This window comes from Fukomys damarensis, unplaced genomic scaffold, assembly GCF_012274545.1.
Source record: "Fukomys damarensis isolate Sample0158 unplaced genomic scaffold, DMR_v1.0_HiC HiC_scaffold_30, whole genome shotgun sequence".
In the NCBI taxonomy this organism is placed as follows: domain Eukaryota; kingdom Metazoa; phylum Chordata; class Mammalia; order Rodentia; family Bathyergidae; genus Fukomys; species Fukomys damarensis.
In genome coordinates, this window is record NW_022900942.1 from 53,940,742 (window position 1) to 53,960,083 (window position 19,342).

The 19,342-nt window shown below is 35.2% G+C and overlaps 1 long non-coding RNA gene across 3 annotated transcripts in view; it reads right to left on the minus strand.

The window, feature by feature from the left end:
* Window positions 1-794: 794 nt before the first annotated feature.
* The window catches only part of LOC104875732, a 29,689-nt gene continuing 11,141 nt past the window's right edge, over window positions 795-19,342 (minus strand). For 2 of the 3 annotated variants that reach the window (XR_784158.1, XR_784162.1), the window contains exons 2-3: window positions 16,928-17,062; window positions 795-1,298 (exon numbers count right to left, since the gene is read on the minus strand). This is a non-coding gene — a long non-coding RNA (uncharacterized LOC104875732). Of the gene's footprint in view, window positions 1,299-12,364; window positions 12,469-16,927; window positions 17,063-19,342 lie in introns of all 3 variants that reach the window. The other variant, XR_784161.1, reaches the window with a different exon arrangement.

Below are 19,342 nucleotides of genomic sequence, written 5' to 3' on the forward strand. Positions count from 1 at the left end.
TTTATAGTCTTCATTTTGCAAAAACAAGAAAATGTTATCTTCATACTCTTAGTTTCTAGAATAATACAGCTAATAAAATCACATTTTTTTTACAGTTAGGTTTTTTTGTTAACTTTTTAACTTCAGCAAATTCACCAGATTGTTATTAATAAGCTCAATATTCGACATCTTTTTGAACTTACATTTTTCAAATAGCTAGATTATATCAAAATAATGTTAAAATCTCATGATTTTATAACCACTAACTTTTTACTATCATATAGTTATACATTTTTAAAATTAAGTCTCAAAAGTATGTTTAGCTGGCACAATTGAATTTCTCACAAAGACTTTTTCTCACAAAGACTTTGTCCTTTCAACAAAGACATTTTATTTGTGAGTTGTCTAAATAGGACTTAATCTTTATTTATTTTTTCTACTCTGGAGCTTTGAAGTACCATGCTTCTAAAGAAAAAGAGAAACGCTTCTTATCAAAACCCATGTTTAAAAAAATCTACAAGCTTGAACACATAAAATGAGTACACTAAAGCATTTTGCAATTATAAAACATGCAGCATTGGTCAGATAATACCTGTTAGCATGTCACCCTTCTGTCACACTGAGAGAGCAGGATTTTGCAGAACAAGTAATGGGAGAACATCAGGTAATCCCTGATGTGAAACGCCATCCTGGAGGGCACGCCATGGCCAGCTCCAACAATGCTAGCATTACTCCTAGCTTTCCTCATGTTATTTCTGAGGACATTAACTCATCACTGCTGTGGCAGCTCATTCAAGGAAGATCTAACAGGCAGCATAGATCTCCTCAGAGCTTCTAAATAACCGTGAGCTGAATTCTGTCACAGTTATCTTTTGCTGCATAAGAACTTTTCCTAAAACAGAAAGGCTTAAAGAAACAATAATCATTTCTTTTTCTCTTACGGGTCTTGTGAGTTAGCAATCCCTGTTGACTGTCTCCAGCTTGATGTCTTTCATGAGACCACAAGCAAAGGCGTGACAGGGCTGAAGTCACCCGAAGCAAGGTTCGCATCCAAGGTGTCTCAGCTAATAGCCACCAAGTTGGTGCCGCCTATGGGATGCAGCCAGGCTCCTGCCAACCCAGGCCCCCACCTGTCTGTGTGAGTGGCTTTGTTATATAGGCGCTGTCTTCTCTCACCAACACTTGTGCTCCAGGAGACCAAGGAGGAAGCTGTGAGGCCTTTTGTGATTAATTTTGCTTCGCTGTCACATTCACACTGATCTGTCACCCCGGCCACCTCTGATTCACTGGGAGGGAGACTTCGCAAAGGTTTAAGTGTCCTGGAAGAGAATCATAGGGACATCGACTACAGTTAGCTAAGGTTACTTAAGGTTTGAACGTGATAAATACATCATTTACATATTCACTGTAAATTTACATCCTAATCTTCACTTCATATTTCCTAGTGAGCAATTCTTATTACAGTCATTGTATAAACCTCTAATGACAATGGAAAAGTTTAATCTAAGCCAAATCAAGGGGATGCTTGCACTGATTTAAATTTTTATTCAACAGAAATTCACCTGACCATGAAACTATCTCACTAGCTTCTCCTTTAAATCAGATAGAATTTCAATGCACAGGAGTTAAACAGAAATCCTTTTACTGCCTTTAAATATGTCATCTAATAGATAGCATCCTGATCATGATGCAATATAATTTTCTCAAACTGTTGCTCCTCAACATCCTCCCCTATTTTCTGTCTTTGAAAAGTTCATCAAATATGGCAATGTTTGCTTAATGATGTTCATACATACTTTTATGCAAAAAAGAATTTTAAACCCTAAATATATAGTTAATTTGCTGAATGAAAAAAAGAGTAGTTTTAATTTAAAAGAGAAAACAAATACCACATGTCATATAAAATAACAGAGACAAGAGACTTTAAGCCAGTAGAGAAAGAATAATAAAGAAAACTCCCAACTTGGTCTAATTTGGAGCCCAGAGTGCCTCTAGGAATGCATAAGAATGAATATTCCTATCTGTCCAAAGTGAATGAAACAATTAAATTTAAATAAAGTAAAATGTAAATAAAATTTACATGTAATAATGTAAATAAAATTTATATGTAATATTGTATTTAGTCTTCTAATCACTGAACGTTATAAAGTCAATTTTAGTATTGTAAGATTTTATATTTCTTTTCACACGTAAGGATGAAAAAGTGACTTGAGGCTGCCTATTGAATTTTAGACATTAAAATGATGTTTAAAAATAAAGAACCTAATGTTCAACCTAAAGCAAAAGAAGAGTAACTCAAGTCAAAACTCATACAGGGAGGAAATGATAAAGATCAGAACAAAAGTTAATGCAGTGGAGATTAAGAAAACAATGCAAAGATTCAATGAATCAAAGAGGTGGTTCTTTGAAAGATTACATGAAATTGACAAACCCTGAGCTAATCTTATTAAAAAAGGAAACAAAAGACTCAAACCCATGTAATTATGTATGAAAAGGGTGAAATCACAACAGATCCTGCAGAAATCCAGAGGATCATCAATACCTACTTTAAGAATCTATATTCTAATAAGATGGAAAACACAGAAGACAGGGACATATTCCTAATACATGTGAATTATCAAAGTTTAATCAAAAAGATATAAATATTCTAAATGAACTAATAATAGTAATGAAGATGAAGATGTAATTAAAAGCCTACCAACACAGAAAAGTGCAGGCCCTAATGAACACACTGCTGAATTTTACAAAAATTTAAAGAAGACCTAATACTACTAGTTCTCAAACTCTTTAATGAAACTGAAGGGGAAGCAATACTCCCAAATTTATTCCTGGAAGCAAGCATTACCCTGGTACAAAAACCAAAGAAGGATCCAACTAAAAACAAAGAACTATAGGCCAATCTCTCTAATGAATATAGAAGAAAAAGTCCTCAGTAAGATATTGGCAAACATAATGCAGCAGGTCAGAGAGAAAATTATTCACCATGACCAAGTAGGATTCATCCCAGGGATGCAGGGATAGTCCAACATATGAAAATCAGTAAATGTAATATACCATATTAACAAAAACAAGAACAAAAGTAATATGCTCATCTCAATAGATGCAGGAAAAGTGTTTGTAAGAGTCCAACACCCATTCATGATAAAAAAAAAAACTACAGAAAATTGAAATAGATGGTCTTTATCTCAATCTGATAAAAGCCTTCTATGAAAAATGGCAGCCAATATAATGTTAAATGGACAAAAACTGAAAACTTTCACTCTAAAATCAGGAAAAGACAATGTTTATTGTCACCAAAACTTCAACAAAGGCTTTTGGATTTAATTACCAAATTCAGTAGCATAGCTGGATACAAAGTCAAAACTCAAAAATCAATAGCATCAATGTACATAAATAACAAACTCACTGAGAAAGAAATTAAGGAAACAACACCTTTCATGATAGCATCCAAAAACATTAAACACCTAGGAATTAACCTAAGGAAGTAAAAGATCTTTACACTGAAAACTACAATACTCTGAAAAAGGAGATCAAAGAGATTATCAGAAATTAAAAAGTTATCACTTGCTCTTGGTAAGAAGAACCACATAGTGAAAGTGACCATACTTCCAAAATTGTCACACATATTTAATGTAATCCCAATCCAAAATACCAACAACATATCTCACAAAATTAGAGAACATAATTCTAAAATTCATTTGGAACCAGAGGAGACCAAGAAAACCAAAAGGAATTCTGGGTGATAAAGGCATGAAAAGGGGCATCACAATTTATGATTTGAAATTATACTACAAAACTACTGTGATAAAAACAGCATGGCAATGGCAAAAAAAAGACCCAAGGATCAATGGAACAGATTAGAAGATACAAACACAACTCCAAAGAAAGTCAGCCCTCATATCTTTGACAAAGGAGCCAAAAACCTCCAATGGAGGAAAGATAGCCTCTTTAATAAATGGTGCTGAAAAAAGTGGCTCTCCACATGCCAAAAATTAAAATATGAGCCATGTCTCTTTCACAATGCACTAAACTAACATAGAAATGGAACAAAGATCTAAATATTAAAACAGAAACACTAAATCTGCAGAGAGATATAATAGATAAAACTCTTGAAGATATGGGTATAGGCAAAATTTTATGAACAAAACCCCAATCCTACAGGAAATATCACAAAGAATCAACAACTGGGAACTCATTTTGCTAAAAAAAACTTTTGCACAGCAAAAGAAACTACCAACAGAATGAAGAGTCAATGCATATGTGTGAAAAGTTTTTGCTCACTTTTCCTCAGGCAAAGAAAGGACTAATATCTAGAATATATAAAGTGGTCAAAAAAGTCAGACCCTCCCAAATTTAAAGACCCAACCCAAAAATGGGCCCCTGAAATGAACCGACATTTCTTAGATGAAGAAACAGAAATGGCAAATAAATATAAGAAAAAATGTTCGACATCACTGGTCATTTGAATAATGCAAATTAAATCAACTATGATACTCCATCTCACTCCAGAAAGAATGGATGTTATCAAGAAATCAACCAATAGTGCAGACTGGTGCAAGCGCCGTTGAAATAAAAGTGGAGACACCTCAAAAAACTAAATTACAGGTTTCACTCAACCCAGCTATTCCCTCTTGGAGTTAGAAGCAACATATCACAGCAATATATGAACACACAGGTTTATAGCAGCACAGTCTATAATAGCTAAATCTTGGAAACAGCTCAAATGTCCATCGACGGATGACGGATGAATGCACAGAAAATATGTGACAATGCACCACTCAACCCAGCTATTCCCCTCTTGGAGTTAGAAGCAACATATCACAGCAATATATGCACACACAGGTTTATAGCAGCACAGTCTATAATAGCTAAATCTTGGAAACAGCTCAAATGTCCAACAACTGGGATCTCATATTACTAAAAAGCTTCTGTACTTCAAAAGAAACCATTAGCAGAACTAAGAGACAATCTACAATCTGGGAAAAAATTTTTACCTGCTGTACCTCAGACAAAGGACTATTATCAAGGATATATAAAGAACTCAAAACAATCAGTCCCCCCAAATATAAAGACCCGATTCAAAAATGGGCATCCGAAATGAACAGACATTTCTCATACAAAGAAGTAAAAGCAGCAAGAAAATATATGAAAAAATGTTCCACATCACTGGTCATTCGAGAGATGCAGATGAAAACAACACTGAGATTCCACCTCACCCCACAAAGAATGGCTGCTATCAAGAAATCACACAATAACAAATGTTGGCGCGGTTGCGGGGAGAAAGGAACCCTCCTCCATTGTTGGTGGGAGTGCAGATTAGTGCAACCACTATGGAAATCAATATGGAGATACCTCAAAGAGCTTGGACTGGAGGTTCCATTTGACCCAGCCATCCCTCTGCTGGGTATCTTTCCAAGAGAACTAAAAGAATCATATCACAGAGAAGTATGTGCACCCATGTTTATAGCGGCACAGTTTGTAATAGGTAAAACTTGGAAACAACCTATTTGCCCATCCATTGGAAACTGGATAAAGAAGTTGTGGTTTTTCTATAAAATGGAATATTACTCAGCCATAAAGAGCGAGAGAATAGATTCATTCATAGGAAAATGGATACATATTGAAGATATACTCCTAAGTGAAATAAATAAGTCCCACATGTGTAAATACCAAATAGTTTCCCTGGTGTGAATATTCTGCAACAATGCATAAGATTCTAATAAGATTACTGACATTTAGAAATTTGAAGAAAGGAGCTAAAGGTGTAGGGAAGGTGTGATATGTAGGGGAAGAACAAAAAGGGAAAAGAAAAAAAATATGAGAGAATGAAAAGATGAAAATAAAGTGCTTGTAGATGGGGAGGGGAGGAGGGGGTGAAGGGAGGGCAGAGGTAAGGGGAAAAAATGAGAATCAAGACTTGCCATGTAAAGGTACATGATCCCAACAATGAATGTAACTGTACTGTATCCCTAAAATGTACCAATAAACTCAATAAAATTAAATTAAAAAAAAATACAAATGTACAAATGGTTAATCATTACAAATGTCAACCAAAGGCCAGGGATTTAGTTCAGTGGTTCCGCCACCTGCCTCACAAGGGCAAGATCCCGAGTTTGATCCCAAGTACTAAAAAAATTTAAAAATAAATAAAAATAAAAATGTCAAACGCGAAGATTTAATATAAAATCTTAAATTATGCATCATCATCATTATTTCATGTGCCTTTCCTCCCGTTAGCCTGGGAATTTCATCAGAGAATATTTCACTTTATATTTTTGTTTCCAAGAGCACTGTCTAGAACATAAACGTTCAAGAAACCCTTGCTAAACTAATTTTTTTAATTGTCTTGTAATTTCAAGGCAATAGAGTCTCAGACAAAACTCAGTTTTCTTTCCTAAACTATGGTTTCATTCTGATAATGTCAACATCTTGAATGTTCTAACTGGTTTTAATAGGCATAATGGTCTCTTGTAACTGATTAAATATGATGCTTTTAGGATTGTTTCCAATAATAAAATTAAATGTATATCAATTCTAATATTCAAGGAAAACTATACAACATGCATGCACAGTCATACATGATGCATATATATATATATATCATATATATCATATATATATATATATATATAAGATATTACACTAAAACAAGATGAAAACCACTCTCCTATACATTCTACCTTCCTGTAACATCAACTTCTTTTAAATAGTGTTTTTACCTTTTAAGATGGATGTCTGTTTTCTTTCACTGGCAGTCTCTTATTTCCGATTAGCAAGCTTTAGAATATACTTATTAAATTGCAATCATGAAAGACTGGGAATCACACATTTCAGAATTACAGTCTATTTGCATTGTTCTCCTAGTTATCCTTGGAATTTTGATAGGCTCCCACTTCTAGTTCTTGAATCTTTCATGTTACTATCTTGATTCCTTGTTGTGAGAGCAAGTCCTCCATGGGTTTCTCACACTAAACATTCCGGTACCACAAAGCCCTGGCTGCTCTCTACCAGACTCATCACTGCATTCATAACCTTGACAGATGGGGTTGGGTCTCCCTCTGGGGAAGGAGCAATCTTACTAACTACTATTGTGAAGGAGGAAGACTCACAGGTACAATGTTCTTTGTTGATGATGTACACAACTGAGTGCAGCATCCTGCTAGATCCATTCTGCTGGCTAATTTTGTAAGTCAACAAGATTAAGGTGTATTAGAACTGGTAAAGCATTGTTTACTCTCAGTGATTTGGTAGGTACTGATCTTGTTTCTCTCTTCCTGAAAGGGAAACCTAGGTGATTTTGCTTTGGATTAGAATGAGTAGGTGACCCAAAGAGTGTCTTTGAGGGTGTTTCCAGAGGAGATGACAGAACACCAGGTTCCCTGGACTTTGGACTCTGGAATTCACAGCAGTAGCTCCCCAGACTCTCAGGCCATGGGCCTCAGATGAAGGCTAACATCATTGGCTGCCTCGGTGCTGAGGGCTTCTGACTTCGACTGAACTGTACGATCAGATTTCCTGGTATTGCAGCTTGCACGAAGGCTGTCATAGATTTCTCAGAATCCATAATCAAGGACTCATTTACCCTGACAAATCACTTTGCTTATCACTCTGGAATCTTGGGTCTTCTGTCCATGCCTGTGAAATAGTAGGCAGTAAGAAGCAAACTTAACCTGGAAGTAGGATAAAATCTAATCACAAACTCAACACTATAATCCACTTATGTTTCTATAAGATATGAGGAATTTCCCTGCCCTTTCTTTCACTTCCTTCAACTCAAATCCAGCCTCCAGGCACACATCCTGCCTCAGTCGGCTAAGATCTTATTGCTATATTATCAAGGTTTTAAACATTTATTTCCCTTTGTAACACTTTAATTAAACTTTCTGTGCTTAGTCCTAAATTGACTGTGTAATCCAAAATTCAATCAACAGATTACATTATTAATAGCCGTTATACATTAATGCTCCAAATGTTATGTCTTTCTTTATGGTTTGTTGTCCCACTCGAGACACCATAAAAAGATAGTTTATTGCCGCAAGAGTCCTTCCAGTGTGACAAGTTCTGGCCTTACTCTCATATCTTCCTCTCTTCTTCCATTTTCTGTTTCTCTCTCACTCTCTCTCTCTCTCTCTCTCTCCCTCCCTATAAGCTCTTTCCACTACTACTACTACTTTTAGTTGACTATTACCATTATTCACCTCCTAAATGATTTTCACCTTCAGTTTTTGCCCCATGTTCTTGTAATTTTCTTAATTTATGCTCTATAATTTTAACTGAATTGTATGCTTATGTTGCACCTGTAGCCAGTCTTTCTTTTTCAAATTGTAACTGTTTTGATTACTTCAATTTTCCAAATTATTCCTTTAGCTCCCAAAGTAGCTCCGTTTTATGATTTAAGTCTTTCTCTTTCCTGACTTTTTCCTAATACATCTGTGATTTAGTGTGTGCTAAGGTAAGCTACCAATATTCCTTCTTCAAACTTGGAGGATGCATACCCAGCTGCTGGGATTATTGCCATTGGCCACTCTCAGACATCTCCTCAGTGATGTAATTGCTCCGGGTAGGGCTTCACCCAAGAGGGTCAGGGGTTTTTCTGAGGCAGTTCACCTCTAGTATCTGGTCATGCTGGAACCAACAAGAGCCGGCAACTCCTGCTCAAAGACCTTGGAAAGATCATGCTAGCATCAGAGTTACCTCCAGGGTCAGCTGAGTTCCTGTCACATCATAGTACCTCTGAACACTTTAAAGAGTCTAGTCACATTTCCTTACCCTTACTGATACCGTGACAGTTCTCTTAAATTTTCGGCAGGACATTCTATCTCAGTCAGCTTCATGAGAAATCCAAGTCTTAACAAGCACTTACTGTCCCCCAGTGTTTAAGAATTCAAAGTGAGAGATCGTACAAGTTCCTTTGGCTGCTACATAAAAGGCACATGTGTCCACAGTCCTTTACACGGAGAAGAAGCATTTCTGGAAAAGATGCATGAGATCTCACTGGAGGGATTCAACTTGGCAGAGAGCAAGCTAAGAGCTCTTCCTCGGCTGTATTTACCTTCTTCAGCTGTCAGAACTAGAACTTGAACTTTGTCTATCGGCACATCTGCTTTTCATTCACAAGGGAATTAATGAATCCAAGTAAGATAGGTAGAGAGGGACATTCCACAAGCCTCATTTGCTTGGAACTTGAGCATTTCAAACATGTTCTCTTATAAATTTTGGTCCTCATTTATACAGTGTCTCACACCACAGAAACTATTTGATATTTACATGTATGTCCTATTTATTTCACTTAAGAGCATGGCCTCAATGTGCATCCATTTATCTAGAAATGTCTCTAGTTTATCATTCTTTATGGATGAGTAGTACTCCATTTTATTAAAAAATAAAACCCACATCTTCTTTATCATCTCCAGTTGATAGGCATTTGGGCTCTTTCCAAGATTTAGCAAGATTTATAAACTGTGCTGCTGTAAACATGGGTGCCTATATATCAATGTGGTATGATAGGAAGAAAGGGAAGAGGGGATAGAGGAAAGAAAAGAAGGGAAAGGGAAAATATAAGGAAAGGAAAAAATGGAAACAAAGTCTTTGTAAATGGGGAGGGGTGGAGGGGTTGAATGGAGGACAGGGGAATGGGGAAGAAACAAGAACCAAGATACATCATGTACAGGCAAATTTCCAATGATGAATGTTATCATACTGCATACCTAAATTATACCAATAAACTTAATGAATTGAAAAAAACTGCTATAGCCAGATTCCCTAATATGGCCCAATTAAGTTTATTTTAATAAATGCAAGTCATCTGAAATTTAATGAACATAACATGGAATATAATAAATTATTTTTAAAATAACTAAAATTGGGTCATCTTTACCATCTTTCTTGGAATAATTTTGTCATTTAAAAATTAAACTGTCTAATATTATTCCAACATCTTAAACAATAGTCTTCTGTGTTGGATCTGGGGTGGAAATACAAATTTTCTGCTCCAATATATTTTCTGACGATATTAAAGCTTCAGGTTTTAGTGTTAATAAACAGGACTTCTCTATAGCTAGAAACAGATAACATTTCAAAATTCCATCAAGGAGAAATAAGTGGATAGGTGTCAATAATGACCTCTAACTAAAACTGACCTCATGGGAACATCTTTACATGATCAGTGTGATCATTATTTTTCTAAAATAATTAAATAAGAAATGTTCAGTGCTTTCATTTTAAGGAGACTGTAAGACATAATCTTAAAACTGTAGGTCTGAATGAGATTTTCTGGTTATCTGTCTTCAGACCTCTCACCAGGACTTACCTGTGTGTTTTCGGTACATATCTATCACCTTAATTGTTCCAGTTTGTGGAATTTCTTTCATTATGTGATTGAGTCTGGAACCTACATTGGGTTTGGTGAGTGACATGACTGACCCCACTGTACCCAGTTTTTCATCTGTAAGATGGAGATAGTGAGACTTTTACCTAGCAGGGTTGATGTCAAAATTTTAAAATTTTACACATTACCGAGTGTTGAAATACCTGACATATAGCATACAACATGTGTTTACTGTAATAGTAACTGACTACTGTTATAGCATATGAAGAAAGCATATCTTTATTCTATAATTCCAGTTGTTCATTAAATCACCAAGACTTTTTCATTTTGAGATTGATACTCTGATATGAAAACTTTCCCAAAATCCTAGTAATTTTCACATATCTAGTCATCTTATTTTTACGCCAAATGCCATTCCTGTAGAGAATTCCACATGCCAAAATTTACATGAAACAATAGAGTGAAAGTAGTGGTTAATATGAAACTTCTTGTTCCAAAAGAGTTTCCAAGTAGTTGCTACTTTTGGTATAAAGACAGAAGAGCATGGGGACTAAAGGGGTAAAATTCCACCAAACTAATGAGAAAGGAGAGATGACTTCTGGGACTGGTCTTGAGGGGTATGTAAGATTTCCAGAGATAGAGATTAAAAGCAGACTATTCAGGTAGACTTTTTCAAAATACACATAAATTACAGAACACAGGTGCACTGAGGTGAAGTCATCTAGCGATCTAATCAGGCTTGAATTCTGAAATATTTAAATGGACCAGTCTCAGTCATATCACCTAGTTCCTATTATTTTAATATGATTGATGCTAAGTATAATACCAGTTTGAGTATTACCTGTTATAGTTCTTAGCCAACTAAAACATCACACTTCTATAAATTAAATTAAAATAAATTAACAAAACTAGTAAATTCCATATCCGTGATATCAGTGTGCCATGTGATTAATACCACACACTTAAGTGAATCACTCCACATAAATAAACCATTAGAGAATAAATCCTTCCAGAACTACCCTGTACATATTTTACCAATGCCTTGTAAAAGCTCAGACCTGCCTTCCTTTATACCAAAACAGTTATAAAACCCTTTTTGATAACACACATGAAAATTGCATTTAGCCATCGTTGATATTACTACATTGCATTGGTATTAAGTCAATTTCTCTTTCTAATTTTCTCACACTATTTCAACTACTATCACTTGGTACCAATATAATTACAAACACAAACACAACTAAAGCATGAAAATAATGCAGCAGACGTCCCTACACACACACACACACACACACACACACACACACACACACACACACATCGATATACAAATACATACACACATATACGTGTAGAACCAGAGAGTGGAAAAAGAAGCTCTGGCAGTTGTTTGTCAGCTGGAAACTGACCTGAGTCTACATCTAGACAGTGGATTCTCATGTTGACCTTAAACAATCTCGCAGAACACAACACGACAAAAGGCGATGTGTAAGATTAATGGAGCAAAACAAAAACAAGAGCAATTCATAACCATATATAAACATACATAAAATAAGGCAAGAGTAGACACACTCAGATAAAACACAAAATCCTTCATTGTGTACCTGTCATAGCTCACATCAGTTTCTATTATTTTCTTCCCAAAGAGAGTGCCCCCCGCATAGAGCTGTATTCCTTGAGTACTTTTGCATCCCATATAAAGTTTATAAGAGACCAAACCACAGAATTGCTTCTCTTTCTGGAAGCACCCAATCCAAAATTTCATCAGATTCTCCCCTGACATCTTAATGCAGCCCTACCCATATCTTAGGCCTATCCAAATACCCATTTATCTCTTTCACCTTTTGTTTGGTCACTCTTATTGTAAAAACACAATATGCGGTTTGTTTTTTGGCTGTCTGAGTAGAGTGCATTAAATATGTAGATAGGTACATAATTGAATAAGTTACACATATATGTTTACATAAAAAAATAATTACACACATATATCTTATTGTTTTATATGAACATTTTGATTATTTCCAAACTCCAAATAATAAAGGATAAGAACACAAATACCTAGAGATGTTAATTTGACATCATGGCATGGTTGTGGGTATGGCATGGTTGTGGGTAAATATCTGCTCAAAAACTTTATTCTAGAATCAATAAGCAGTCAATTACTAAAGAAAAGAGAAAAAAAACAAGTGTTAGAAAAAAATGAATGTTTCATTTAAACTCTTCATGCACCTTTGTCTCCCCTAATACTTTCCTATAAGTATTTACATTTCAGTTTTAAGTAGTATTTTTCCATTTTTTGCAAAAGCCATTTCAACATTTAGGTTGTAGAATGCTTCCCAGACAAAAAATGTTTTTAATATTTTGGTCAAAAATATTTGTTAATATTATATGACCTGAGCGATATTTTTATATGATAGGAAGCAAACTACTACCTCCATATGAAAAAGAAATGTAGGCACAATCCTCTTTAATTTAATTATATTAAAATAAGTAGAGATTTTTGAAAGATGTTTGACTCAAGGAAATCATATTTTACCACTCTCTCTCCATTCACCTACTCGTAATAGGCAGTTACCAAATTCTGACCCATAATTGATGATGACCGTGAGGTCTTCTTTTTCAACACTTTTCATTCATTATCTATCATTTGGATTGTAAATTGAGTCAACTATTCTATGTATATTAATATTCTTAAACTATTAAATTCAAGTTTTAAAATCTTCTCTGTACAAGATCTAACTAAATTATAAGTCAGCAAAAAATAATGTTTTAGTTTTGGCAGTATACTAAGACAATTAGGATTGACAATTTGAAAACTATGCACTACTTGTAAAAACTGGTAGGATTTCCAAATGGCCTACTACATTGGTCAAAGGGTAGGTGTCAGAAAATGAGATAGAGGACACAAGTTGATCTCAGAAACATTATTTTAAAAATACATCAGGAAACCTCAAATATCTATGTATAGAAAAAACAAAAGACAAAAAAAGGTTCTATGTGCCAAAATTAGTGCTAAGACAAAAACCCAATATTCTTATTCCAAACAAGGAATGAGCTCATGATTATAAATATTCAGGTGTCAAAAAGTCAAAATTAAATTCAGGTAAGCTTTTGTATATCAAAGTTAGTACCAGTATGTAGCAATGGAGAAAAATAAAACTGATGACTCCAAGGGAGGAAAAACCTTAATCTAACAAGATCAGCATGACAGGAACAGTGCTCAGTCATACATTTTCTAAATGATTCTATTATAGTCACATTGATCTTTGAGTCAGTATTAGTTTAATAGTCTAATTTAGAGCTAAACCTATAAGTACATCAAAAGATGAATGTACTGGATACAAGGTCAACACGCAAAAATCAATAGCCTTCTTGTACACAAATAATAGACTCACTAAGGGAGAAATTGGGAAAACAATTCCTTTCATAATAGTATCCAAAAAACTGAAGTATCTAGGAGTCATTGTAATGAAAGAAACAAAAGACCTCTACACTGAAAACTACAGCACTCTGAAAAAAGAGATCAAAGAGGATATAAGAAAATGGAAAGATATCCCCTGCTCCTGGGTAGAATCAACATAGTGAAAATGGCCATACTACCAAAACTGCTATACAGATTCAATGCAATTCCAATTGACATTCCAATAGTATATTTCACAGAACTAGATAAAAGAATCCAAAAATTCATTTGGAACCATAAGAGACCTAGAATAGCAAAATCCACCCTAGGCAACAGAGACATGGCAGGGGTATAACAATTCCCAATTTGAAACTATACTACAAAGCCACTGTGATAAAAACAGCATGGTACTGGCAAAGAAACAGACCTGAGGATCAGTGGAATAGATTGGAAGATACAGAAACAACTCCAGATGTACTCAGCTACCTCATCTTTGACAAAGGAGCCAACCATCTTCACTGGAGGCAAATGATGTTGGAAAAGCTGGATTTCAACCTGCCACAGATTAAAACAAAACCCTTACCTTTCACTGTGCACTAACTAAAATCCAAGTGGATTAAAAATCTAAATATTAAAAAAGAAACACTAAATCTGCTGGAAGATAAGTTAGGCAGAACCCTTGAAGACCCTGTCATAAGAAAAGACTTTATGAATAAATCTTCAGTAGCACAGGAACTAGCATAAAGAATCAACAACTCGGATCAGATCTTACTAAAAAGCTTCTGAATTGCAAAAGAAACCACCAACAAAGCTAAGAAACAACCTACAATGTGGGAAAAAATTTTACCAGCTATTTCTCAGAAAAGGGATTCTTATCTAGAATATATAAAGAACTCAAAAAAAATCAGACACCTCAAATATAAAGACCTGATTCAAAAATGGGCAGCTGAAATGAACAGATATTTCTATGACAAACAAGTAAAAGCAGCAAATAAATAAATGAAAAAATGTTCAACATTAATGGTCATTCGAGAGATGCAGAAGAAAACAACACTGAGATTCCATCTCACCTCACAAAGAATGGCTGCTATCAAGAAATCAACCAATAACAAATGTTGGTGGGGTTGTGGGGAGAAAGGAACCCTTCTCCATTGTTGGTGGGAGTGCACACTGGTGCAACCACTATGGAAATCAATATGGAGATACCTCAAAGAACTAGGGTTAGAGGTTCCATTTGTCCCAGCCATCCCCCTGCTGGGTATCTTTCCCAAAGAATTAAAAGAATCATACCATAGTGATATATATACACTCACCCATGTTTATAGTGGCAAAGTTTGTAATAGCTAAAACTTGGAAACAGCCAATTACCCATCAGTTGGAGACTGGATAAAGAAGATGTGGTTTTCCTATAAAATGGAATACTACTCAGCCATAAAGAATGAGAAACTAGAGTTATTCATAGGAAAATGGATACATATTGAGGTCATACTCAAGTGAAATAAGCAAGTCACACATGTGTAAATACTGAATAGTTTCTCTGGTGTGAAAAACTATAACTGTAATTAAGATCCTAATGGTATAAATGACAATGTGTAACAGGAAGAAAGGGGCTAAAGGTGTAGGGGAAGTGGGAAGGGTAGGGGAAAGGAAATAAGGGAAAAGAAAAAAATTTGAAAAAATGGAAAACAATTTTTGTAACTAGGGAAGGGAGGAGGGGGTGACAGGAGGGAAGGGGTATGAGGAAAAAATGAGATCCCAGACCGGCCATGTTTTTAAAGGGACAAGATCCCAATAATGAATGTAACTGTGCTGTATACCTAAAAAGTATCAATAAACTCAATGAGGGGAAAAAAAAAAGAAACTGGGTGGGATGGCCATGGCTGGTTTCCCAGGGCCCAGCCTCTGAGGGTGCTGGCGCCTTCAGATTCTTGTCTCCTTCACACCTAGAATGGTGATGATCAGAATCAGTGGTTCCTAGGCCTTCACAGACTAATGTCGCTCGGTGGGTGATTCAAGGTCAGTGTGCTATGCATGTACCCTGGAACACCTGCACTGTCTTCCGCAGAAATCCTGTCCAGTTACCTAAAGGTGAAATCTTCATCTAAAAGTCAGTTGTTGCATCACAGATTCTCTGTTCTATGTCTCCTAATGGCAGTGACACAAATTTGGAAAAGACTAATTAGCTGAGGCATCAACATATATCTCAGAAGAATAAACTTACCACTTCATTTTCTCAGCCATATGGCTGAGCGATCACTCTAGGCAAGACCTCTCCAACAGCGAGGTCAGAATTCCATTTATAAATAGATAATTGGAAATTCATCCGAGCTTCTATGGTACTGAAGAACTAAATTTTTCAGAAAGAACTATTTAAAGACCAGAAGGATAAAAAAATATCTCCTTTCAGCATTTAAACAGGCTTGGGGATTCTGAAAAACTTAAGTAAAAATTACATGAAATTGTGTGTGTGTGTGTGTGTGTGTGTGTGTGTGTGTTTATTCTTTTGACTATGAAAACTAGTTGCAGTAAAACCAAATAAAATATGTCACACATAGATATTTTGTCACAAATTACTTTCTCAATAACTCACACAGCTTTTCAAATAATACTAATATGAGGACTTCTCTTCCCCCTCCTTATTTTTGGAAGTTCAAAAATTTACCTATTTCCTCAATTAGTACTAATTAGTGATTCTCAATCTTGGTTACACATGAATTTCACCTTCAAGATTTCATCAAAATATTGATTTTGTGTCCTATCTTAGAGATTTAATTTAGATTACATAGGGCGTAGCATCCTGGTACTGGTATTTTTCACAAGCTGCTAACAGAATTCTAATGCATAGTTTAGAATGAAAACCAGTCTAAATGACATGTGTGACAAAGACGTGCCCCTACACTAGATCTCCCTTTTAGAAAGTTTCTTGGTCCAGCCACAGAAGTTGAGATTAACAGACAGCCTTGGGCTGTCTACTCCTTCCGGACATGCCTCAGCTGCTAGCAGTCACCTTGACTGAGGTCCTTCCCTCTGAGACAGCCTGCGCCAATGTCTGATTGACATGAGAATATTAAGACCAAGCTTCCTCTAGTTGATTTCAAGTTTGTTAAATCAGTATCAAAATTTAGCTTTTTCTGTCCAATTTTTCTCCATTTCCCTTCTTTTCATGCATGATCTCTAACAATATTTGTATTACATCCTAACCATAGAACACGGATACTTACTAGGGCACAGATGTAAATATCAGACTGGAACAGGCAAGGTGCTGAGGTGATTATCCTGGGTCTGGCAGAATTCGTCTTCATACAGTAGACTGAGGAAAAGGCTCCAAGGTCCAAAGCTGGCTTGAGTCTTGATATCTACAGGGAAAAGTAATGGATAATACACCCACCCCGACACCTATCAGTACTATGTATTATAAAAAGTAGTTTTAGTGCCTGAAATACCAGATGCATGGTATCGACCAATTGACAACTATTTAAAATCCAGATAGAGATCTTCAGTGAATGTCTTAAAATTTTAGTTGGACTTCATGAGCTTTTGGGCCTAAGCCTTTTTGTGGCCATATTCTTGGTATATGACATGTGTTATGTACTGATATACTAAAAAGGTGTTATTCAACCTTCACAACAGCATACTGAAATCCCAATGAACCTCCTACATTTGCCTTATATATAATGTTTTTAGTTCTTTCACTGGTTGTCACAGTAGGCTTTAATTGACTTTGGAATATAAGACATATAAATTTGTGGCTTATTTTTCCTACCTGATTGTAGGTAAGTTAAAGTTTTAGAAAATTCATGGCACTTAAAATTTGGAGCCATTTTTGTCACCAAAGAATGTGTGGAAATTTCTGGATGTGTGTGTGAGTGCGTGTGTGTCTGTGTGTGTGTGTGTGTGTGTGTGTGTGTGTGTGTGTGTGGTCATAACTAGGGAATAAATAGCTATTGGCATCCGATGCCAAGGATCCTACTAAATACCCTGTGTGTTACACAGGAAAAATGCCACAAGTAAGAATTATCAGGTCAAAAATGCCAATAATACAGAGAGTCAGAAACTTTGAGTTACAGTAAGGAAGAAAATACAAATATACTTTTAAGATAAAAAATGTGTCTTAGCATAGTGATAACACTGATTCAGTTATTCATTCTTTTTCTTGGTCTTTCCTGGCCTGATGTATTGATTTCTATTTAGTTATAAAATGGATTTTTCATAGCAAATCAGGTTAGCCAACTCTGGCTGCATATATTTAAAAATAGGAAGACAAAAGCAGCCCTTAAACAAAAATAAGGAAAAGGCTCATTCAGATACCTTTTCTCCACGTCTGAATTTTAGCTATGCTGGGGCAAGACAACATATTTCTTTTATAATGCATCAACCTCTCTCACCATATAAGAAAACACATAGTCAAAAATATTTTTAATTAATAGAGAAAATTAACACAAATAAAAATGAATTACTTCTGAGAAAAGAGATCTAAAAATTTTAAATGCTATTATTTAAAACTTTTATTCTTTAAGCTTATTTAGGTTTTATTGTGGACCTGTTCGGAGGAGCAATAATGGACAAGAGCACAGAGCAGCACATCAGTACGTGTGAATCTAAAGAGTGCTTCTATTATGGACAATATTGGGATATTTTTAAAACTTGATGGAAAGAATGCTGTATCAAGGGGAAGTTTTTCTCACTCTCCATCCCCTGACCTTAAAATCTGAGAGAAGAGAGTTGTTAAATTCAGAGAAAAGTTCTAAGGCAGCAAAGTACAAAGTCAAGAACTTGTCCTCTGCGAATAAAAATGATTAGTTCCCCAGGATACATAAAGAGTCCGGAGATTTGTGAAGGGCTGACGTGCTACATTTTCTCATATGTGCAGAATACCTTCTAAATCATGGCTTTCATTGGATTTAAGTTATTTTCTTGATGTCTGCTAATAATGAAGACAACTAAACTTAAAAGGGAAGCAATGAAAACTACATGAGATCCTGCAATCCAACGAACACCACTACTATGTAGCTGTAATTCCTGCCTCTTTTTTATGCACAGATAAATATATCGATAACTATGAGAGCTACAGTAATAGGCTTAGAGATAAAGAGAGAATTTGAGATTTTTATTACAATGAATCAAAGATAAAAGTGCAAGAGCAGAGGAAAAAAGTTTAATGCCATATTAGACCATTTTCCATTTTCCCACAAGCTCATGTTATAGGTTTTTCCGTTTAATATCATACTTTAAGTATTTCCTTTGCAACTGAAATATTTAAATGGTTTCAAGATATTACTTTTATGTGTGCAGCATAGCCATTTGTCTATTGTTTCTAATAATAGATTATTTCATATTTTATTATCAAAACTCATAGTGAAATTTTATAAAGAAGTATTTGTGTGTGCAGTGATTATTTCCACAATAAAATTTTCTGAAAGCACAGTAAGTGATTTAATCCACATGAATTACTTCGTGTTTTATGAACTGCCAAACTGATTTTAAGAAACATAATCAATGCCCATTTATACTTCTGCAAGTAATGTGACAATAACATACCCTTCCCAACATTGAATATTAATAGACTTTTAAAAACATGCATGCTAACTTGATCAATATAAAGAATAAACTCAAGGATTTGGTAATGTTCGCGTGTG